The sequence below is a fragment of the Triturus cristatus genome, chromosome 1_1 (assembly GCF_964204655.1).
Source record: "Triturus cristatus chromosome 1_1, aTriCri1.1, whole genome shotgun sequence".
NCBI classification, from domain to species: Eukaryota; Metazoa; Chordata; class Amphibia; order Caudata; family Salamandridae; genus Triturus; species Triturus cristatus.
In genome coordinates, this window is record NC_140579.1 from 66,059,445 (window position 1) to 66,084,012 (window position 24,568).

The window sequence follows — 24,568 nt, forward strand, 5'->3', positions numbered from 1 at the left end:
TCCTATCACGAAGAAGATGCAGACGGTACAGGCGCTCGAGTGGCACAGAAAGAGCAGCCATTCCGTAGTATGAAAAGTAAAAGCAGCACACCTGCCACCAGCGCCAGAATCAGCGGGACACCTCCAAAGATGCTCGAGAAAATCGAATGAAAAAATGCCGGAATCACACCAAAAATAGTTTGGAAAGAGGTCACGAGGCCTGAGCTTACAAGTTTAAAAAAATGAGCCAGGCCGGTCGTGGACGAGGCATTGAAAATTGTTTGTATCAAAGCTCCAAAATGTAGGGGGAGGTCAGTATTCAACAGCGCCTGCACCTCAGTGCGCGTATTTGCAACGTGAAGGATAAATGTTTCACGAGAGGAAGTCAATGGCACCTCTTTTTGGGACAATAGAGCTCTTATTCTGCTCAACTTGTTGAACTCTGCTTTCAAGGTTGGAATCGAAGGCCAGATGGAAACATCCAGCCGCCCGTGCGGGGGCGGAAAGAGAACATTATTGCAGCAGACAACCCTACGCGATACAGTTACTATATATGGGATTCCTACTAACATCCCGCAGCAAGCTTCATTATTCAAAATTAAATAACTACCGTTTGCAAGCAGCGTGAAAGAAGGCGAAATCACAGGCACCGGGACACCGCGGAGGACGCAGGCCAAATTCGGGGCTTGTACATTGCATGCACCGTGTAATTGAATGTGCCTACATACCAAGGAATGATCTGGTGTCGTGGTACATTCCTCACCCTTCAGATAAACCTCAGTACCGTCTCTAGTACATCTATACGTAAAGGGGAGGGACAAACCTCATGTATGAAAGCGGTGCCCAGCTGTTCATATCTACCCAGAGCATAATGTTTCATACAAGACGTAAACTTAAAAAGTGCAAACGGGAGAGTTATCAACCTGTGGATAAGCCACGTGGCCGAATTGATTTCCGCCACCGAAAAAGGTAACGGCTCCAATTTTTCAATATGTAATAATGAATATGTAGCATCCTTCATGGACATGAAACGCTGCTTATCTGTCAGGTTAAAGGGAAGGAATAACGCTGTAGTGTTCAAATAGTCCCAAGGGACCCTCCCTGCCTTTAACGTCTGCAATGTCCATGCAAACTGCATAACAGAACGTAACTCGTTTTGACCATGATATAACACAGACATATCATCATGCACAATATCAACAACTGAAGAAACAATATTTTCTAATGTATAAATTCTTGAAGAGAGAGTGTTAATGCTGTTATCTATAACGGCTAATACCTTTTCCATGTTTGCTTGGTCAATAGCTCTCAATCTGGAAGCCGCCTCAATTTGCGACAACTTCCACACTTCGTTGTAAATAGCATACGCCCACCTTTTGGTTCTGCCACCCACAGGACCCTTAACAAAATCATTCAAATCTATTTTGTCATGTAACTTTGATAAATGAACTTTGACAGATGCCAAGGTGGAATGTCGCAGCCAGGATTGACATAACTTTCCTACAGAGTATGTAGTTACTGTATGTGTCGACTCAAACCGAGGGTCTACGCGTTCCTGAGTATACCCTGGGTTCAGCCCTAGAAAACGACGTTGACAGGTATCAGAACTGCTTTGCCAAATTAGCCAACCCTCATTATTAAATTTCGAAATATTGAAAGATGAATTTGAAATCAATGACTGCAAAGCAGGAAGCGACAGAGCTGTGTGATTATCCCAATTGGGGTAAGCGCCCAGATCCGGCACAGAAGGTGACTTTAGTTGTTTGGAAGTGGCCAATCCGAAACAGGTGGTTTGGAAGATGGATGAATTTAAAAACAGTATATGATTTGGTATAAGACAGGCACGATGTAAACCTTCAGTTCCCTGAACCTGCCACGGTTTGGATCCCCAAACCGACTTAAGATCAATTGTAGCCTTCCATAGATCATAACCTTTGATTGACAACTCGTCCATAAAGGACTTGGAATAAAGTAACTTGGTGTGTGTCAGTCTAACCTTTGCGGCAGACTCAGGCATAACCTTAAAATAAAAGGATGCCGGGTTGGAAACACCGAAATCAGTAAAATAAGTATACTTATCAACTAGTGTATGTGAACTGCCGAAAGAGGGAGTAGGACAGTGTTCCCATTGGGTAAAATTTACAAAATTTCTAAATGTATTCGCTTTATGCAGGAAGTGATTGCCATAATGCTGAAAACAATACTGTTCCGCATAATTAGCCGCATTTTCATATAAATCTTCAGCATCAAAAGCGGCATAATATTTCAAATCTGAAAACAGTGACTCAATGGCGTGTACATCCCAATCATCAGAACGTATGTTCTGCCTAACCACATCACCCATAGAAACACGAAATACATTAGGTACATTAATGACCTCTGTAGGCCCATGAATTTGGAATTTAACAGCATCCCACGCGATTCCATCCAAGACGGGCCAGGCAGTAATATTCACAAAAGTCTGGTCCCTTTTCATGATGTGGGACGAGGAGTGGGGGGCCAAAGTTCCATTGATAAGTCTAATTGTCGATCTCTCTTTGAGATAGTGGCCATCCACCAAACGGAAAAAAACTATCACAAATCCATTGACATAAACAAAAAAATACTGAAAAGCAGCAACCAGATGTATGTCCAAGGGGCAATCAAAAAATGTCTCTTAAACCAGCTTACAAAAACAGCAATGTTCGATGGGGGAGTTGAGGGCAATGAGTTAGTGTCTAAGGAGAAACGGGACTGGCCAAGTGCTGTAGATTGTAAAACAGGCGAGGAACCACGTGTAGGATAAGCATACTCAGTCTCGTCGGGCAAACCACCAGCCGGTGGTGTCAACAAGGGATAAGTAACTGTTTGCATCTCGATGGCAACATCAGGCAAGGTGTGAGAAGCAGGAGCCAACATTGAATTTCTTTGCATCGTCTGGCATGAAACTGCTGGAGTCATACTAAGAAGTATCGGCCACTCGCTGAAGTTTGACATTGTCAATAGAGATGTACCTGTTTTCTTTGCGACCAGGAAGTGGAGGTAAAATGACTGTTCTTGTACCCTGCACTCCAAGCACTGGAACTGGTGCACGATAAGAGGGGCCGAACTCCTTCTTGTTCTCCACCTTCTCACGGACCAGGTCTCCAACTCGGGGTAGCCAGCCGACTACCGGAATCTGAACTTCAGCTTCAGATGTGGAGGGCAAGTGTTCCTTCGAATGAGTGTCTCTGGCTTCTTGTAGAGTCTGCAAAACAGCACAGTGATCATCTACGTCAAAGGGTGCGGTCGACGCCGCCATGTCTAGACCATCAAGGTCTGGGACAAACATTCTGATTCCGAAGAGCATCATGTACGGGGTCCGCCCACCCAGAGACCTTCTAGGGAGATTATTAAGTGCACGTTGGACGTTATACAAATGGGCTAGCCAGTTCCGGCCTGTGCCTAAAACACGTGCTGTCAATGATTGCTTTAAGTCACGGTTCATTCGCTCCACCACACTATTACCCTCAAGTCGGTAGGGGGACGAAAATTTGACTAGGACCCCCAAATTTCTCATAGCCTCCTTGTAAGCCTTAGAGGCGAACGCAGGGCCCTGATCAGAATGGAAGGTACCACACGCAAAAGTTCCCACAAAGACACGCAAATCCCTGATGACAGTCCGCGAGTCAGCACTCCTTTGTGGCCATACCCATAGAAAACGTGTGCACGAATCCACTGCAACCAAGATGTACTTGTACGCAGTATCAGAAGAAAAAGGACCGCAGTGATCCAAATAAACACAACCAAATGGTTTATTAGATATGTACAACTGTGTTTGTGGTGGGCGCGCAACAGTAGAAGGTTTAATCTGTTGGCAAATGTCACAATCAAGAACATAAGCGCGCGCTTGTTTATATAAACCAAACCACCAGTAACGTTGTTGTAGCAGAGATATTGTAGCTGACACACCGGCGTGGGCTGACGCCAACCCCTCGTGCGCAGCTAGGATCAGTGCTGGTCTGCAGTCCGCGTTGGGAATAATCCTGTCACCAACGTCGTTAATCCTCACTAATGGGACGTTATCAGGACTTAAATGATAAAAATAACGAGAAGGAAAACCCTTCGGGTAATCACTTCCCTTTTCTGTAGCAGCAATAGCTGCCAAGATGTCATCATCAATCTTACTTTTGGATCTTGTAACTGCTGCCACTAAGTATGTAGCCACTGCTGTTTTTGCTGCCTCGTCAGCCAAGCTGTTGCCGACAGCATGGACACCAAGTCGTTGGTGACCAAGAGTGTGAATAACATTCACGAGAGGGAGACGTTCTTTAAAGTCTGCCACTCGAACCCAAAGCGTTTTATGCTTAATTGTGCTACCTTTCGTGTCTCGATAATCATTCTGAGACCAGAAGTGTAAATTGTCATTGTAGGACTGGACACAGTAGAAGGAGTCACTCACTATAAGAGTAGTGACTCGGGGATCAGCAAACTCCAGTGCAAGCACCAGAGCCCGAAGCTCCGCTAATTGCGCGGTACAATCACCCAATGACTGCATATGCACTGCATCAGATTGGAATTCACCATTTACGAATGTACCTACGACAATTGCGCAAGCCGCTGAATAAGCGTGCTTTGATCCAATTGCGGGCTGCGCAGACCCGTCAGTGTATATGACACAATGGTATTCTTCGAGCGGGCGCAAAGACAGAGGTGCCGGATGAACGAATTCATACTGCAAGTACTCTTGAGTCTGTAATGAGGCATCAAAGATGTAAGTGACATCTGGCGACGTCAGTGTTGTGGCCCATTGTATCCACGGTGGATGCAAAGCTTTAGAATTTGGTACACTTGCTTTAGTCACTGCTTCTAAGGCAGGATATGGTGTTACAACCAGAATCTGTTTCCCATGCGACAGTGCGCGTTCCTTAAGGATCGCCATCTGCACAGCAGTCAGAACTTTTTCGACCGTGGAAAAACGTAATTCAGCAGAGGTGTACAAGTGGGATTTGTACGCAATGGGGACTGTATCGCCCTCATTAAACGTCAAATACGTGAAACCCACGGCGCCTGGCACTATTCTTATTACCAGGTTAGTGCGGTTATCACGTGTCAGCAAATATTGTGAAGCAAGAAGGTCAGCCTGTAAAGACTGTAAAATTTTAGAATGTTCTAGCTGCCAGCTAGACTTCGAAAACGATGGTTGTACCAAGGCGTAAAGCGGCTTGATACGCTGGGCATAGTCAGGAATGTACGTACGGCCAAAATTCAGAAAGCCCAGCAGAGATTGTAATTTCTTCAGTGTCGTAGGAGCACTTAAGCATGCGCACTTCTCCAGAAAGTGGGGAGCGAACCCCTTACCTTCATTATTGAGCTCGTAGCCCAAAAACAACACTGTATATTCCGCGATGTGAGACTTCGCAAAATTGAATTTGTAGCCATAGTCAGCAAAACTCACTATAATATTGTCGACTCGAGACAGATGCGGCATCAGCTCATCATCCGTGAGGTAGATATCGTCAACATAGGAGTATGCGTCGGGGTCTATTCTTTCTAAGAGAGAAACCACGCGAGCGGAAAAGACGCCAGGGCTATTTTTGTAGCCCATGGCCAATCTTGTAAACTGTTTTTGTTTGCCGCCCAAAGTAAACGCTGTCCACTGGCTACTCAGTGTGGACAGGTTGTGGCTAAAAAAGCCATTGGAAATGTCAAGTGTCGTTTTAAACCTTTTACGCACGAGACTGTCGACAAGAGCCGAGCTATGTGTATTTTGTACCGCGCAGGTCCGGCAATGGGAGTTTAGGTGCCGGTAATCCAAAACTAAACGGTACGAGCCGTCAGGCTTCGTTACAGTGAATAAAGGGTTATTCATAGGGGACACACAAGTTTCAATAACACCCTGATATTCCAATTGTTCAAGGATCGCCGCGACGTGGGGTCTAGCTTCACGACGCATGGGATATTGGGGTTGAGGCTGGGGCATAGACCGCAATGGAATCTCATGGCAGGGGGACAACCGGTCCCATCCCACCTGAGTACGATACACCGCTGGCGCAAGCGCCAGCGCCCACTCCTCAGCGTACACTTCAGCCTGGTCCTTAGGCACCGTGTGCGCAGAGGACGGGAGGATTACCTCCTCCCCTCTAGGAGCTTCCAAAATGAAGGCTGGGGGCCAATCTGCCTCCGCTAGGAGGATATCATAGGTGGTGGTCAGATTATCCCAAAAGATCCCTTTTATAGTACGTTGTATGTCACCCTCAATTAATAAGACTATTTCATAAAGTCTGTCAGGGGGAGCCACTCTGGCGTCAGCTATTTCAACAGTAACCAATATATCAGTTGCTGTCACCGCCAGAAATGGACGCAGAGCTTGACGGACTATGGTAATTTCCGCCGCGCTGTCCAGTAGCGTCAGCGCCCATGTCCGGTTCCGAAGCTGTGTCCGCACTATCTGAGGCATACCTTGCCGTCAGAGCCGCCACTTTCTTCTTCTGAAACGGGGGTCTTTGTCGTGCAAATTCGTCCTGCTTGCCTTTACCCTCAGTCAGTCGGGGCTGTTCACGTGTTTGTGGTGCACCCCGACCTTTTCCACCGCCTCCGCCACCGGACTGTGAAGCCGATGTTTCCTGTGAAGAACGAGGAGAACGTTGTTCAGAAACCTGAAATCTATCAGGAGACTTAATAGTAGCACGATCTCGCAGATCATAAGTGCGTTCACTACTTGACTGAACGGGAGAGGCAGGCCGAGAGCCCTGTTTCTGCTGCTGCTTTCCCTGTTGTTTAGACCGCCAATTTTGTTTTGGAAAGCTTGGTCGGTCATCCTTACCAGTGGCTTCTGCCTTACCCTGCTGCTTAAAATCGGGATTTTTGATCACAGGCTTAACTCCTAAAGAGCTACGACCTAAATCTCTGTATGCACCGGAGATTATTTTCGCAAATTCCTGCGGCTTGTCCTCTTCAGCAACTTTCTTTAGTTCATTACGAACCTGAAACTGCAAAGCATCACCCTTAAGGTTACCCATTATCATGGTAGCCACCAGGTCAAACTCTCCGAGGAGCCGCATCCCTAATTCTATTGCAGACTCCGCACCGTGGTTATCTTGAACACGTTTAATAACGGAGGGCAGCTGCAACATAGACGGAGTGCCAAAGCACTGCGCGTACGTCGCTGCAAAAACCTTACCCCAGGTAACACAATCATCTATGTGGGGGACTAAGTCTTTAGGCAAACTAATGGTGAGGATCCTGTGTTTCTCCACAGGAGTTGTATTCGGGTATACCGCTTATATTTGGTCAAACTTTTCAGCAAGCCAAAAGGGAAAATCATCCCTTGTTTGGGGGCGCTTGCCCATAACAGAATTAACCATAACAGGACTAATGACCACCGCGTGATGATCATTAGGTTGTCCCGCACCAGCAGGCGCCCCCGCCTGCACAGTGCGCGACACATACTGCACCAACGCCCTATAAACTGTTATAAGGGCAGTGTGTAGTACACGCAACTCAGCCACCGTCACTGTGAGGTAACGGGGATGAGGCGTAAATCCGGCTAGTACTGGCCATGTGGCCCCTGCAATTGATAAAGGGCCCATTCTCGGCGGTATAACCACATGGGGGAGGGCGCCATTAAACCAAATAAGATGCTGCCAAGCAGATATTGGTATTTCTTGTGTCCTATACGGTACATAGTTCGCTGGCACGGCAGTTGCAGTGTAAGAATGAAAGGTATTATCAACCGCACTCACCGCCGGAATCGTCACCCAAGAGTAGAACAACTCATATGGATATGCCGCATCGGCTCCCACCACAAAGATGACGTCCATGCCAGTGTCCGGCACCCCATACTGCGTCAAATGACGTTTCAGAGCTGCACGGCTATGCGCCGCAATATCTACCGCCATAAGGACAAACCACACTCGAAGCTATCTGTAGCACAAGGGTTCAATAACCTTTTTAATGATCAAGCTTGAAGGAACCTATATCAATAGAACTAGGTAGGTTTAAATCCGTCAGACTTGTTATCCGGAAACAAGAATGAGGGTGCTGTGGACTAATATAAGCACTACTAAGGCGTTTCAACTCATAGACCAAACGTTAGGTGCGCCATGTTGCAGGGATTCTGCTTATACACAGAACTATGCGTAGAACCCCAGGACCTCAGTGAATTGTGGTGTACCAGAAACTCACCTCAGAACCCAGTATCCGGCTAGCATAAGTGTCCCATTCGTTATCCGAGATTTAGCTCGGCGGTCCCAATGAAAAGACAACCCAGAACAAGAGACTCAGTATACTCTCAGGAATGGTGGGAATCGGAAATACCTGTTCGTATATTATTCTCACATCAGTCCACAACAATAATCAACAGAGACACGATGAAAATAAAAAGAGTTTATTTTTATAGACCACGTGTCCTAAGATGCAGTACTTTGGCTAATACAAGCAGACAAATGATTAAAATCAAAACCATCAGCATCGTTACAATACCATAGAATATAAAAGGGTTGATCATGTTATAATGACAGTGGACCCTACCACCTTCCCTTTACTAAGAAGCTAATATTATTATTAGGCTAGTAGAAGGTCTCTTAGGCTTGAATAGGGGACCCCATACCTCAAAGATCAGCTTAGTGAAATCACATCACAGGAGCATCAGGAGTCTTCTCGCAGGAAGGCTCGTCTTCGGTCTGAATAATAAACATGATGTCTGTGATATTAAAAGCACCAACTTTCAGGTATTCGCAGCTGCTCGTGTGTTATGGCTAAATAGTGGGTCGATCAACCTAGAGTGGAAAACATGCATTGTCTAACAACCCAGACTGTTTGTCACACCATGTACAGACCAAGGTCGCTGCGCAGAGCTCGGGATGGTAACAACAGATTGCTCCCGTGTGAGGCGAGTCTCGAGTCAGCAGTTTGTTTAAGAAATAACATGTAAACGCAGTGTCGTGCGCAAAAGCAGCAAGATGGCTTTCTACCCTCTAACGTGGTTATGCTAACTTAACTATGTATGTACATACTCAGGGAGTCCTCACTACACTGCCTTTCCCAGGAGTCAAGTGACATGAGCGCAGTGGTGGCACCATACCCATTTAGTGTTAGTAAGAATCAATTATGTGATTGGACCTTTTTACCTATGTCATGGAGTGGTGCCTATGGGCACACTTGTGTACAGGTCTGCTGCAGTGTACTTAACACACCTTTGACCTAAACAGTGACTGTGTGTTGCACCATGAAGTGCATTACACTTGCGTGTTCGTGCAGGGTTGTATGTGGTCCTGTAAGTGGTACATACCGTGAAGGCCTGCGAGTTACATTCTGAAAGTCCAGGGCCTAGAAAGGTTTTTGAAGGTGAGGTCTGCAATCCTCAGACAAGAGATGTGGATTTCTGAACCAGGACTAGTTACCTTTGGGTGAGGGCCCATCACCCAGGAAGTCAAGACCACTTGCTCTGAACCTGGAGCACCAGCCTTCTCCTTGTCTCTTCAGACAAGCGGACTCTGTGAGGAGGAAAGGGCTGGAGGGAGTGAGGCCCAGCAGATCCCAGTGAGCAAAGTGTGATTCTCCCGGTTGGGACCCCTGCAAGAGTGCGGCTAGCTTCCCTGTTCTTTAGAAGTCAGTGACCCCTGTGTGCCAGGAGGGGGCCACCATGAAACTAGGATAATCGGCCTTGTGCAAGCGAAATCGGTGACCCTCATGTGCCAGGAGGCAGCCGCTGTGAAGAATACTTAACAATTGCCAAAGAAGTCCAGGAAAGGATGTCCGACACAGGCCATCCACCCAAAGACTGCGTCATTAGGGAAAAACTGCGATAGGTCGCAGACCCTCGGCATAGGAGACCAGAGCCAGCAAAGACGGACCCTGGTACTCCTGCACTTACTGGTTGCAATCAGGTTGTGTAAGACTGTTCGAGGCTGTTTTGCCTGCCGGAACCTTGCACAATCCATTGCATAGAGCTGGTATAGTTGATTATTAGGGTAAACTTTGTTGTGTGGGTACTAGCATGGGCCACATCTGAAATTCACGTCCATTACCGAATGGGGAATAACCAGCTCCACTACAAGGGACTGCTTGACTCAGGGATACCACCCAGGACAACGCTAGCATGTTGACCTTAATAGACTGTGGATATTTTTTAGTGTGTTGTCTCTATAACTTTGTGTGTGTCTATTAAAATACGGTTATTTTTTTTAGCAAGTATTTAGACAACCAGCTTATTGCGGTTACTTTTTAGGCCGAAGTCTACCAGACAGCATAGCTGTCTGGCTGTGACAGACTTCTTGGGGACAGCCTGGAAGGTGTCCTATGAATGCATTCCTGCCACTTCCCTTTTTTCTTTTTTTTTATAACCAACTTTATTGGCATTTTATAAACAAAAACAAGACCGTTATTGGAATTATTTGTAGCACCGTGACATAAACGACATTTCATTGCATATCCTCTTATTATCTTCTGAGTAATAACTTTTAAGATTACATAAGAAAGAGTCTACCCTTAGCGCCATGATCAATCAGTCCAATAAGCCCACTCATTTCCCCCATATTAGCTCATATTTATTTGGGCACCCACTTGCCTCATAAACCGCTTTTTCTTGGATCGCACACCAATCCACTCCCCTGTGCCATCTCGAAATAGCAGGTGGCTTGGAGTCTTTTCAGGCCACTGCAGTATCTCTTTTAACAACCAGGAAGGCTTTACCTAGGAACGCCTTGTCGGCTCGGGAGCTGTCCATCCCTTCCATCATCCTGAGGAGAAGACCCAGTGGAGCAAGGGGCACCTCCCATCCCAGTACTCCACTAAGTTCCGTTGTGACTGCCGCCCAGTACTTAGCTATGACTGCGCAGGACCAGACCATTTGAAAAAAGTCAGCTGGTTCCTCTCTACAGCGTGGCCATTGTGGGGCTGGGAGGAGTCCAGCTTTGTGCAGTCGTGCCGGTGTAAGATATGTGCAGTGAAGATAGTATATCTGTATGAGGCGAAGTCTAGCAGAGATCGTGAGATTTCTTGGGGCCATAAGGGCGTCTCTCCAATCCTCGTCCTCAAGAGGGTCCACCCAAACCTCCCACCTACTTTTAAGAGGGTCCAGCGTGGACGGAGTGTTGTTTATCAGGGACCGGTAGATTTGGGATACGCCTCCCTTCCCCAGGTCCCCCATGGGAATTTTGGCTTCCAAGGGGCTGATCTCGGGGAATGACCCTGGGTCAGGGATGTGAATGGCAAGGGCGTGCTATAGCTGGAGATATCTAAAGAATTGCGTAGACTGCAACGAATATGTGCGTTGTAAGTCTTGGAAGGAGGACAGATGGTCTCCTTTCCAGACGTTCCCAAGGTGGGTAATGCCTATCAGGTCCCACACCTGAAAACCCATCAGAGTCCCCACCTCCCGGAACCAGGTGCTGTGCCATAATGGAGTTAGTCCCAGTGGATGTGTCTCAGTGCCAACCGCCACGCCAGGAAAGCCGAACGAGTCACTACTGGTAGGGCCTAAGGGATTGGGGTTCCGTATAGCAGTGCTTGGGCCTGAGTGAATCCGAGACTTCTCAGTTCAAGCCCATACGCCGGATCCGACCATTCCCCGTTAAACCAATCGTGGATTATCAGGAGGCGAGTGGGGAGATAATATAAAAAGAGATTACTCATGGATCGGAAGGTTCTGAAGGACATACAAGAGTCGGGGGAGGGCCATCATTTTGAAGAGGGCCACTCTTCCGAGAGGGTTAAGAGGGAGTTTGTGCCACCTACGTAGGTCGTCTTTAGTTCGTCGGAGGAGTGAACCAGCGTTAAGGAACCAGGTCAACTCCGGGAGAAGTACCACCCAGATGCCCAAATATTTAAAGGATAATCGTCGAATAGGCATGGTTGTCTGCCAGTCGAAGCATTCCCTGGAGGTATGGAGGGGGACCACCGTGGACTTGAGGGGGTTGAGGTGCAATCCAGATGCTCGCCCAAATTAATGTAGGGTCTGTAAGCATCTTGGCCCGGAGCGGGCTGAATCAGCGAGGTACAACAGGACATCGTCCGCTTATAGCGCGATTCAGTCTTGGGAGTTCTGCCAACCCTGTATCTGATCATCTATGCGGATATAACAGGCTAGAGCTTCATTCGCAAGGGCGTAGAGGAGAGGGGAAAGAGGACATCCCTGTCGGGACCCTCTTATGATCGGGAAGGCCTCGGACAACGCCCCGTTTATAAGGACTCTCGCTGAAGGGTTAGAGTAAAGAACTCCCACCATTCTACGAAAATAGGGTCCAAAGCTCGCTATTCTTGCCACTTCTAACCATTGGTTTTGTCTTTTGCCTTTTACATATCCTTGCTTTCTGTTGGTTGGCTTTATTTGTCCCTCCTGCTTTTCTTTGTCTCTCCCGTAGAGCACTGCATTTTTACCACATCCCTGATAGGCTGCTTCTATCTTTCCAGGAACGCTTGCTTCCCGGGAACTATTTCTTTCCTTTTTCGAGAAGCTCTCCTTGAAAGTGCATGTTTTGAGCTCTCTTTCTCTTATCTGCTTCTCTCACCCCTGCCACGCCGTGTGCTGTCTTGCACAATGCTGCAGTGGACCATTGCTTTTCACATTGCTGTCTCGCAGCCCGTATTGCTTTCTCTCACCCTTGTGCTTCTGTTTCCCACCCGCTTTGCTCTCTAGTTAAGTTATTTTGTTAAAAAGCACGCTTTTGTGGTTCTGGTTTTATCAATCTTTGTGTCCATCACAGATCTGTAAGGTAAATGATTTCTTTTGTGTCTAGCCCTGCAGGTGTTTGAGAGCATCTCCCTTGTGTACTTCTGTCCCCCTGCATTGCTGTTTGTTGCCTGCACCCTCTCTGTAGTGCTCTCCCGGGTGTTTTTCCCATTGTCTCTCTTGCAATGGTGTATGCAGTGATGGAGGGGCATTTTTGTAGGCGTGCATATTCCTTCTTTCCTCTGCCTTTCAAACTAACATTGAGGATGAATGTGTGTGCATTTCTGCGCACCTCTGGTTGGAAGGGAACTCTGAAGTAGCACAGGAGGGGGGTTTAAAGGGCATTTTATGCACTTTTCTTGAATGACATTCTGGAACCTCGCCAATTATGAGTTTCTGTCACATGTTCTAATAGGCTACCCTGTGCCAGATAGTAAAAATCTAGTGGCAAGCCTCTATACTTGATTAATATAATCCGGCATCATTTTTGTGTAGGTGGGTATGTTTGGTTGGCAACTCCTCCCTGATCGTGTTCTTTATTTTAAATTTGTTTATGAATGCTCTAATGGTGCCTAGAAAAATGTACATAGTTTGTCTTGGAAAGGTGGCAGTCCGCGAGCCTAGCTTTGTTATTGATGCTTCACGGATTCTGTGATGGACGACTTCCCCGTGGGATCAGGCCTGATGCCATTAAGAAAAAGTTGCAGCCTGTGAGTTGACAATTTGAGCAGTTTGGGGGTAACACTGAGATTGCAGCATGTGTCGGATTATATTAACTTACTTTACAGTCGTGTTTTCTTACAATACCCATCCAGCGTGACATCAAGTCGGAACACCCATTTTATATCTGTGTTTGGTACATCCGTAAGTCGATCCCTTGGGGCACTTCAGAGAATTATCACCACATGTGGCCTGTAGGTAGGGTCTGGCTCTCCCTCTGTTATGTTACATGGTTTTATAGAGCGTTTGAATGCCCGGCGGCGTCTTGGCGCTAGCTTAGATGACTAACTGTGCTGGGATGACATGTGCCTAAGGTAGATGGAATAACCAGGTTTTTAAAGATTTCCTGAAGGCTAATAGGTTAGGGGCCACCTTGATATGCAGCGGGAGTGAGTTCCAGGCTTTTGTGGCTCTAAGTACAAAGCTTTTGCCACCCCAAGTAGCCCGCTTGAGCCTGGGAGGCACTACAAGTTTGGAAGAGGCAGACCGAAGAGTCCTAGTTGGTGTGAAGCTGTTTTGGAGGAAAAGAGAGCCTAAGCCGTTCAGTGCTTTGTAGGCAAAGCAAAGTGCCTTGAATTTGATTCTATGTCTTATCGGGAGCCAGTGCAGTTTTCTTAGGGCATTGGCAGCAGAAGGGTTTTTGGGGATATTGAAGAGAAGTCGAGCAGCTGCATTCTGTAAAATTTGTAGTTTGTTCAAAAGATATTGGTGGGTGGTGAGAAATGGACCATTGCAATAATCTAGTTTAGCCATGACCAGCGAGGTAACAAGTTTTTTGTAAGTGTGTTGGGATGAAGGGTAAAATCTTTGATGGTCTTTAAGTCTGTCATCCACCAGAACCCCCAGGTTCTGGATTTTCTTCACAGGAACTGGTAGCGGGCCAAGTTCCTGTGGCCAACAGCAAGCAGTCCAAAAGGAGATCTAGGCTCCGAATAGTAAGACCTCAGTCTTATCTGTGTTAAGTTTTAAGCAATTACTATCCATCCAGGATTTGATGGATAGCATGACCAGCTGAATATGGAGCCTAGTGTGTTAATGTTTTTGGCTACGGATGCGACTATCTGACAATTAGAGAGAAGCCAAAGTTCTTTATGAGGCCGGCCAGAGAAGTAACATAAATATTAAAGAGTTGGGTTGAGCGTAGAGTCCTGTGGAACCCCGCATGGCAGTGAAAAGTAGTGAGAAGTGAATTGGCCCAAGCTGACTGACTGTTCACAATCCTAAAGGAAGTATTTCAAGAGAGTCCAGGCCTGACCTGAAATCCATTGGTTTCGATGATGGCCTAACAACAATGTGTGGTTACTGTATCAAAGGCCGCCGAGAGATCAAGCAGGATTAGGGCTGCCCCTTTCCACTAGTCAACAACTATTCTGATCTCTTCGGTGGTCTTGATTAGAGCCGACTCTGTTATGTGGCTGCTCTGAAATTATTTTAATGAATATACTTACTCCATGAGCTGCGAGTTCATTATTTTTTCCTCAATTGTGGCTGGAAGAGGAAGATGCGAGATAGGAAGGTAGTTGTTTGGTCTTTAAGGTCAAGTGTGGATTTTTTTAGAAGAGGCATTATTGAGGCTTTTTTCCATGAAGTAGGAAAAGTGCCACAGTTGAACATATGTTGGAAGATAGATGTTAGTAGTGAGGCAATGACGCGTTTTGAGCTAAAAATACATCCCCAAATGCCAGTTCTACATTTTATGTAATTATGCACAAGCAAATTATGCACATTCCGCACATACTTAGGAAGCAACTAGCTAGAAGCTTGTTTCTTTTCTGTATTATGAGGACTAGGTAACTGCAAGGAAATGAATCGTGGTGCAGAAGGACTAATTTTTCTGCTGCATGCATGAAGATGTCCCAGCTGCTGGCGGCAAGATGCTGGTACTGAAGTTAAAAACAGAAACCTACCTATCACAATTGTGCAAATAAGATTGATTGGCAGGAGCATGAAGGCCGCTGTAGAGAAAACGGATACAAGTTCTTAGTGACATACAAGTGAAAACAATTCTAGCGGATGCTGGACCATGACTTCCATAAATATGCTGCCCATAAAGAGTTCAATTGTGTAAACACATACCGTAAGGCCACCAAAAGAGAGGGGTGTTGCTGTAGCAATTTTATTATACACTCCTTCTACTTTTTGTAAGAAAAAGCTAGCCAAACTGTTACGTAAAGATTGTGTAGGTTCAATATGCTGTTTCATGTCTGTTGTCAGTTTGATAACCATATTAAATAATTCTTTGGTAGAGTTTTTAGCTTCCTCTATTCTCTTTTTGTAATAGGATGCCTTTTCCTTGGCAATTAAAGCCTTATACTCTGTTAGGCAGAGTTTATATTGTGTCAAAGTTGGCTCTCCATTTTTTCTCCTGTTTCCTGCAGCGTTGCTTTTGGGCTCTGCCTCTGAGATCTATGGAGAACCAAGGTGCCGACATTTTTGATCGTATTTGTTTTGCTTTGCTGGCACCAGTAAGGCGATAGTAGAGTCTAGCCATTGATTGTATTGGGAAACAGCTGTATCTACATTGTTTGAAAGTTCCGAGAGTGAGTTGATAGGGTGCAAGAGAGAAGATCTGATTGAATTATATGCCAGTCCCGAGATGAAGAACTAAGTGGGCGTGCATTATTTTGGAGGTTAGGGTTATTAATGCTGATGTCGAACAGTACGGCCCTGTGGTCAGACTAAACTAGTGGAGGGGTTTTAATGTTGCCCAGAAAATAATTGCTAGAGAGAATTCCATCAAGTGTCTGTCCTGCCAGGTGTATAGTGGCATCTACCATCTGTGATAGACCCAGACTCGATAGTGTATCTAGAAGAATGTTAGTGTCTGTGTCAAAATGGGCTTTTAAGTGGAACTTAAAATCGCCTAGTACTGGGTAGTCAGTGGTGAGGATGTTTCGCCTTAGAAGGCTGAAGATTTCCTGAGAGAGAGCTCGTCTGGGTCCAGGAGGTCTGTAAATGATCGTGCAGTTGAAAGACTGTTGCGGAAAATCCTATCATAAAAGAGGAAGCTTCGCATTGCAAAGCGGCAGCAAGGCCATAGTTTACTGAGAGATCTGCCCTGTGGACTATTGTTTTAGTGTCCAATCTGCTCTATACATTACAAAGCCGCCAGGAAGGGCAGATAACAAATAGGAATTACAAGCTGGATCGGCCCACGTTTAAGTAATAAAAGCCAGAGACAGCTAGTGGGTTTCCATAAACAGGTGGTAATCAATGCTATGTTTTACCAATGACCTGGCATTGATCAACACGCAAAGCATGACTTCACTAGGCAATAACGCATTGCTGTAAGAATTCTCAAGAGTTGAGGGCTGTTCCAAGGTCCCTCCGTCCAGGTCAGAGGTCGAAGAGGTAAACCCACCTGAAGCTAGCTGATCTCCACAGCTCTGGTAAATTAGTGGAATTTCAACTATGAAGCAGGAGTAATCCAAAATGGGCAGTCAGCTCCCTTTCCTGGATTTAGTGTGAGCAGCTGGTCCCTGGCGTAATAAAGGGGTTTTGGAGCTTTCCCGGAACAGCCAGGGGGACTGGCACTAGTCGCGGATGGGCGCAGTTGGGCTTGACTTTGGTGTGCCAGTGGCAGAGACATACTGGATAGTTCTAGATATAGCCTGCCATGAAAAGGGGGACGCGGCTTGCGCACAAAGCTCGTCAGCTGGAAAAAACAGCAGGGAAACGAAAAGAGAAAAAACAGGGTCTAGCAACTACTACAACCAGCCGTAGGCTCCCCTGCGAGCTGGTAGCTACTAGTAACATAAAACAAATTAAAATAATTGCGAGGAAGTTAAAACATAAAATCAATGAAATCTAGGGGAATCCCCCTTTCCAATGGCCCGTTGTCTCGAGCGAGCCAGGCACCTCCCAGAATAATGGCAGCACTCTGCCTACAAGGAAATTAAATGCGGGCACTTGCTGTGTAGCATTTTGAGCTCCCGGAAGGATAAAGGTTGAAATAGCATTGATCCTTCGACCCTGCAACTGTTTAAGGGGGTCTGTGTGATCAAAAATGGTTCAGATACGTTTTAAAATCGGGATACAATCAGGCATACCTTTAAGAGGAATTGGCATTTTAGAAGGTTGTGTATTTAAACCTTAAAAACAAGTCAATCGTATTTTAGGCTTTACTTGGCATTCCTTGTCAGTCTGTGTGCTTAAAACGCATGAAATAGGGAATGCATATGTCTCCATATTCTTTCACACGATGCACTGAAGTGGCCCCTTTATCTTCAATGCTTCTCAGGCTAGCTTGATTCCAGTGGCATAGTGAACATGGGACCCACATCTGGGGATACCCTTCCCACTAAGGGCTACTATATCAACACAAAAAGTTGATGGACGGGATGCTGAATATTGTCAAACATTCACCTCCAGTCACAGATCTGGGTTTAATCCATCATTCTTTAGCTCACTTCGCCACCACAGTTTAGACCCAGCCATATGCAAATCAGTCTTGACAATGGTCCCTGTAGAAACAATCCAGCCCGAACTGCCAGGCCAGGTCCTCTCTGGACTAGACAACAAGCATCCTGGGACCCATTTTGGGGTTTCACCCCTCATCAGCGAGGCTAGCTTTGTAAGAAAGTGCCCTCTTTTTGCATGGTTGCCCCCACTTTTTGCTAAACTGCTGATGTACTTTGAGTGTGCCCTGGGTTCCTGCCAAACAAGTACCCATGGCCTATGTTCTTTCCCTAAGACTGCATTAAGACAACACCCAATTGGCACTCTTTGGCTACAGGTCAGTCCCTTGTAAATTGTAGCACAGACACCAAGGGCACTGTAGCCAGGGAAGGCCTCTAGGGGCTGCATTACTTATTGTGCCACCCTTAGAGGCCCTGTACCTTGACACACACACACACACACACTGCCTTTGCAGGCTGCATGTTTTGGTGCAGAAGAAAGTGAAGAGTCGACATGGCACACATCCCTTTGTGCCATGGCTACAATCCACTGCCCTGGCATAGATCAGCCACCCCTCTATCTGGGTGCACCATTCCAGTGGTGAGGGTCCAAGTGCATGAGCCCTGTACCCCCTACAGTGTCTAAGCCAATTCTTAGACATTGTAAATGAAGTAATGCCATTAAGAGTATATGGTGCTGGGAGTTTGTCATTACGAACTCTACAGTACCAATATGGTTTTACTGGAAACTGGGAAGTTTGGTATTAATCTTCTCAGCACATTAAACCCACTGATGCCAGTGTCGGATTTAATGAAAAATGCACTCAGAGGGCATCTTAGAGATGCCCCTGAAAAACGACCTAACACTAGTGTCCAGGATGAGTGGCTGCTCGCCAGCTGCCACCATGTTTCTGGACCCCTGGGTCGAGAGCCTGCTGCTCTCGGGGGTCTGAAACAATGCACATCCTGGGACGAGGTGCCAAGCCTCCTCCTCCAGGATGGGTAGGGGCCACGAAGGGGAAGCTTCAAAGGTTTGCCACCTTTGAGCTTCCCCAGGCCTTTTGCTGCTTCCAGCAACTGACCCCCACCGGTTCTGACCCCCACTTTGTGCGGGAAAATCAGTGTGCAAAAGCAAGTGAGGAAGGGAGGTGTGCTGACCTTTGCCAACCCCACCCCTCATGTGGGGGAGGCGAGGTGAAGCACAACTCTCAGTCCCAGCCAATCAGATTGAGGCATATGCCCCCCTCTCACTTGAGGGTGGCAGAATAGGGGGTGTACTCACCCCAAGGAAGGGAACCATTGGTCCCTACCTTTACCTACCTGTGACATCCCTAAATCTAGTATAATGGGTCAACCCTAAACCTTGCCTCCTCAGATAAGAACCGACCAAGAAGAAGAGAAGAAGAAGGAACGAAAAGCCATGCTGAATCTAAGAGGAGGAGGATGCCCACTGACTTGGTCCCAGCCCTACCGGCCTGTCCCCACCTCAAATCTGCTCCAGCAAAATCCCGGTGTGTCCTTCAGCCAGCAGCCACAAGAACCCGAAGGACCTTCCCTGCCATCCACAAGAAAGACTTTGTCTCCCGTGAGCCCCGGATTTGCTCACCCACAGACTCTGACTCCGGCCAAATCCGTGAGTCTTCACCACTTTGCACCCGACACCCACGGCCCGAGTTCGAGTGGCCCAACACACCGAGGAGGTCTCCCTGGCAATCCTTACCTGAGGTCTGGTGATCTCTGACCTGCTTTGAATCTCCAAGCGAAGCCTGCAGCCTCTCTCTGGAGGATCTTCCCGACCGCGACCGGAGCTGGTAAGAAAGCTCGACACCTAAAGACACACCTGCACCCGACGTCCCACGGCCATGGGTTGCCCAACCGACAGTGTCCCAGCATCTCCAGGCATCCCAAATTACCTCTCCAGCCGGTGGTCACCTCCAGAAGATCTTCGTCCCCGAACCGGAGAATCCCTATTGAAAACAACAGGGCACCTGGCGCCAAAACAGTACCCTGCACCCAGCCGCCGCTGCGGGTGTACTTTGGGTGGGTGCTAACTCGGATCCCCCTTTGCTCTGAGCTTAACACCACAAGCTTTGCTCCCACACCCTGTGGCCTACCCGTGAGCGTCCACCAACCGGAGGCCCCTGTCCCCCATTGGATAACATTGGGCCTCAGCACTCTGTGCCCGGCCGCCGTAGTGCCGCTGAGGGTGTTTCTAGGGTGCATCCTTGACCTTGGGGGAACCCTGGATCTAACTCCAGAATACCAACTCACACAACAAAATATTTACCTGTTAACCGATAAATTAAATTCTCTCCATAGGAATACATCGACTGTTTTTTCTTGAAAAATGTTTTAAGTGTGGAGTTGATTTGTATGACAACCTGAAAAACTGCAACTGTACAAAAACTGATTTACCTATCTTTTCTTTAGAAAATGTCCCAGTGTGATATCTAGGCATATCACACTGAGTAGATCCGCTGCGGGTCTCACATCATTCTGTGCATCGCCACATGCTAATCTATTGAATATACTATCACGTATTGCTGAAAAACGCCTGAATATCTTCACCACCTTATCCACAGAACCATCATTACTGCGGCTCCAGCCCCTCCTGAGTCCACGTACGACTATCCTTTTCCCGCAAGTACTATCCAGGCTATTTTCATTGATTCAGGCTTGCACCTTAACTGTCCTGATGATGATCCTATTATTGTTTTTAAGTGATCGAAACGTCGTCGACTAATGTAAACAGTCTACACGTTAATCGCACATGATAAAAAAGTGCAGTTACTGTTTCTCTTGTTAGAAATTGTGCTCAATATTCCACAAGCTAACCCGTCTTGCCTGATATGTTTTTGTCCTAAATGTATTTGTTATGTGTTCATGTAGGATGCAGGATTGTGTCCCACGTTATTGCTACGTTTGTAATTTTGTTCTTTGACATTTTTGATTTATTAAATTGATTGTCCGGCTGGACACTCGCATTATAGTACTGATTCAAGTCCATCATTTTTTTTTTTTGATACTCTAGTTTTATTAGATTTGAAACATACAAACAAATCAGAAAAATCACGGATGGCAAATGATCATTTACATCTTCAAAATCAATGCAAACCACAGTTCCACTCCCCAGGGAATGCATATTGGCAAGAAGATTTAGCAAATCACTCAGTTTCTTCCACAGTGCCCAGCCATTTACCCCACACCCTCCGATATTTCTTAGGGCATCCTCGTGCCGTGTACAGGACTTTTTCTTGGCTCGCGCACCAGTCCACTCCCTTGCGCCTCTTTCCCAGGTCTGGAGGATCGGGACATTTCCATGCCGCCGCTATGTCGCGATTAGCTTTAAAACATACAAACAAATCAGAAAAATCACGGATGGCAAATGATCATTTACATCTTCAAAATCAATGCAAACCACAGTTCCACTCCCCAGGGAATGCATATTGGCAAGAAGATTTAGCAAATCACTCAGTTTCTTCCACAGTGCCCAGCCATTTACCCCACACCCTCCGATATTTCTTAGGGCATCCTCGTGCCGTATACAGGACTTTTTCTTGGCTCGCGCACCAGTCCACTCCCTTGCGCCACTTTCCCAGGTCTGGAGGATCGGGACATTTCCATGCCGCCGCTATGTCGCGATTAGCTTTAAAACATACAAACAAATCAGAAAAATCACGGATGGCAAATGATCATTTACATCTTCAAAATCAATGCAAACCACAGTTCCACTCCCCAGGGAATGCATATTGGCAAGAAGATTTAGCAAATCACTCAGTTTCTTCCACAGTGCCCAGCCATTTACCCCACACCCTCCGATATTTCTTAGGGCATCCTCGTGCCGTGTACAGGACTTTTTCTTGGCTCGCGCACCAGTCCACTCCCTTGCGCCACTTTCCCAGGTCTGTAGGATCGGGACATTTCCATGCCGCCGCTATGTCGCGATTAGCTACAATCATAGCTGTGTTAAAAAAGGTCTTGCCATTTCGGGACCCATCTAGCCCATCCATGATCCCTACTAGCGATGGACGTGGGTCGTGGGGAACCGCCCAACACAGGACCTCTTTAAGCTCCTCCTCAATGGCCCCCCAGAATCTAACCAGCCGAGGACAGGACCAGACCACATGAAAATAATCTGCTGGAGCCTGGCCGCACCTTGTGCAGGACGGGTCAGAGCGTAAGCCCGCTCGGTGGAGGTGCAGTGGAGTGAGGTAAGCGGTGTGTAGATAGTATAGTTGGATTAGCCTCAGTTTGGCGGAGGCGGTGACCGTCTTGGGTGCCATGAGGTGGGAGTGGTGTTGATTAGGGTGCGGTATATACGGGAGATGCCCCCCCTACCCAAATCACCCAACAGAGTCTGGGCCTCCGTGGGGCTGTATTCTGGGAGCTGGGTGTCGTCAGTGATGTGTGCCTGGGGGCGTGTCATAACTGTAAATATTTATAAAATTGGGAGGGGTGTAGGGAATAGCGGGTTTGCATGTCTTGGAAGGAGAGCATATGGCCTCTAGCCCAAACGTCCCCAAGTTGCGTGATGCCGATGAGATTCCAGGTTTTGAACCCTCGCAGGCCACTTACTTCCCGGAGCCAAGCCCCATGCCAGATGGGTATGCATTGGGTCAATTTACCCGACCAACCGGTGTGGCGCAGCGATGCCCGCCAGGCCAGCAATACAGACCACGTCACGTCTGGCAATTGGGACGGGGTGGGCCCCCGTACATCATTGCCTGGACTTTAGATAAACCCAACTCTCTCAATTCCAGCCGGTAGGCCGGATCAGACCATCCCCCATTAAACCAATCGTGGACCACCAATAGACATGCAACTAAAAAATACAGATACAGATGCGTCATTCCCATGCCTCGGTCAAAGGAGGGGATCTGACATGTGGACAGGGCCAAACGCGCCCTCCCTCCGATGATGGGGCGGGGCGTGGCACCAGGAGGAGGCTTGGAGTACATAGAGGAACCTGGGAAGGATCAACATTTTAAATAAAGCAACCCGACCCAGAGGGTTCAGGGGTAGTGTCTTCCATTTTTGAAGGTCCTCTTTGGCCTTTTTAACCAGTCGGGCGACATTGAGGGACCAGCCCAGCTCTGGAAGCACGGTAATCCATATCCCCAAATACTTAAAGGAGTTGCGCCGAAGCGGTATATTGGACTGCCAGTCGTAACAATCCCTCGATAGGTGAAGTGGGACCAATACTGATTTCCCTGGGTTCAGACGAAGACCCGAAGCCTGCCAAAATGCCTGCAGCAACCGGAGACAGTGTGGCCCCGAGGAGGCGGGTTCGGCCAGAAAGAGCAAGACATCATCTGCATATAGCGCGATCTTGTCCGTTTCGGTATTTGGCTACTCCTAACCCGTAATGCGGTCGTCAGCCCGCACCAAGGACCCCAGGGGTTCCATCGTCAGGGCGAACAGCAAGGGTGAGAGGGGACATCCTTACCTTGTACCCCTAGTAATGGGAAAGGCTTCGGACGGCACACCGTTCACCAACACTCACGTGCACGGCTGTGCGTAGAGTACAGGGACCAGTACCCGGAATTGGGGCCCGAATCCCATCTCTGCCAACACATCTTGGAGGTAGGCCAAGTCCACTGAGTCGAAAGCTTTTGTGAAATCTATGAGGAGGAGAGCGAAGTAAGGAGTGAGTAAGTGTCGATGGGGCAGAGGCAGTGACGGGTCGCACGTTCGGACACAGAGCCGCATTGGTCCGGATGGACTAGCGAAGGCAAGTACGGCTTCAGTCGCTGGGCCAGGATGGTTGCGTAGAGTTTGATCTCTATATTTAGGAGAGATATGGGACGGTAGTCCGCGCAGTGATGGGAGGGAGGCTGGGAATATCAGGAGGACCACAATAGTGGCAATATCAGTTTCCGCCGGAAAAGAGCCCTTTATCAAGGGCTTCCCGAAAAAGGCCGGCTAGATGGGGCACGAGAGTGTCAAGATATGACGTATAATATTCTTGGGGAAGGCCGTCTGGTCCTGAATTCTTACCCGATGATGTATGGGAAATTGCTTCCTCAATTTCTTTTCTAGAGATGGGGTGGTCTAGGTCCTTCTGGGCGGCCGTCTCCAACCGGGGGAGACTCACATTGCCCCTTTCGAGGAGAACGTGAAGCGATAGGTCGGGGGTTTGTGCTGCATAAAACCACCGATAGTAACCCGCGAACGTGCGTGCCATCGCTAGAGGGGCACCATGCATCGTACCTTGATTGTCTACTACTTCTGGAATTATACGATTCGCCCTAGGAAAAGTAGCTAACCTATGCAAAATCGTACCATTTTTGTCTCCCCAGCCATAGATTCGCGCCACTGAGGTCCTCCAGAGGAGCTTGGCCGCATCTACTGATAACTGCTTGATCTGGGCCCGGAGATGGGCTAGCTGACAGCTTTGGGCGGCATCCTCCGATAGGGAGAGTGATTGTTCCAAGCGAAGCGCCTGCACTTCCCTCAGGGTAATTTTCCGTTGCTGCGCCTGCCTCTGTTTCTTAAGTTGCCCTTTCACGATACCCCGTATGGTTGCCTTCCCGGCCTCCCACAGGGTGCCCGGGGAGGATACGGATCCCTCGTTGGTAAGAAAATATTGCTCGAGTTCCTTCCCTACCGCCTTCTTAAATTCTGTGTCTTGGAGGAACCAAGCGTTCATCCTCCACGTTTGGCGGGCCGAGGGAGGGGGAGTCCCTGTACTGAGGAGCACTGAAGAATGGTCTGAGATTCCCCTAGGTAGGATACGAGTGTACACAATGGTAGAACAGTCAGTGGCAGGGAGAAAGATCGCGTCTATGCGTGCCTGTGTACGGTGGGCTGCAGAGGTATGAGTAAAGTGGGTGGTGCGTAG

The 24,568-nt window shown here is 47.6% G+C and overlaps 1 protein-coding gene across 5 annotated transcripts in view; it reads left to right on the forward strand.

The window, feature by feature from the left end:
• Positions 1 to 24,568, forward strand: part of LOC146869424 (vacuolar-sorting protein SNF8) — a 241,818-nt gene that overhangs the window by 23,784 nt on the left and 193,466 nt on the right. The window contains exon 1 of one of the 5 annotated variants that reach the window (XM_085599830.1): positions 20,310 to 20,348. The exons of the other annotated variants lie outside the window; for them this stretch is intronic. The gene's annotated coding sequence lies outside the window, so the exon portion shown is untranslated. Of the gene's footprint in view, positions 1 to 20,309; positions 20,349 to 24,568 lie in introns of those variants that run through there. 5 annotated transcript variants of the gene reach the window in all.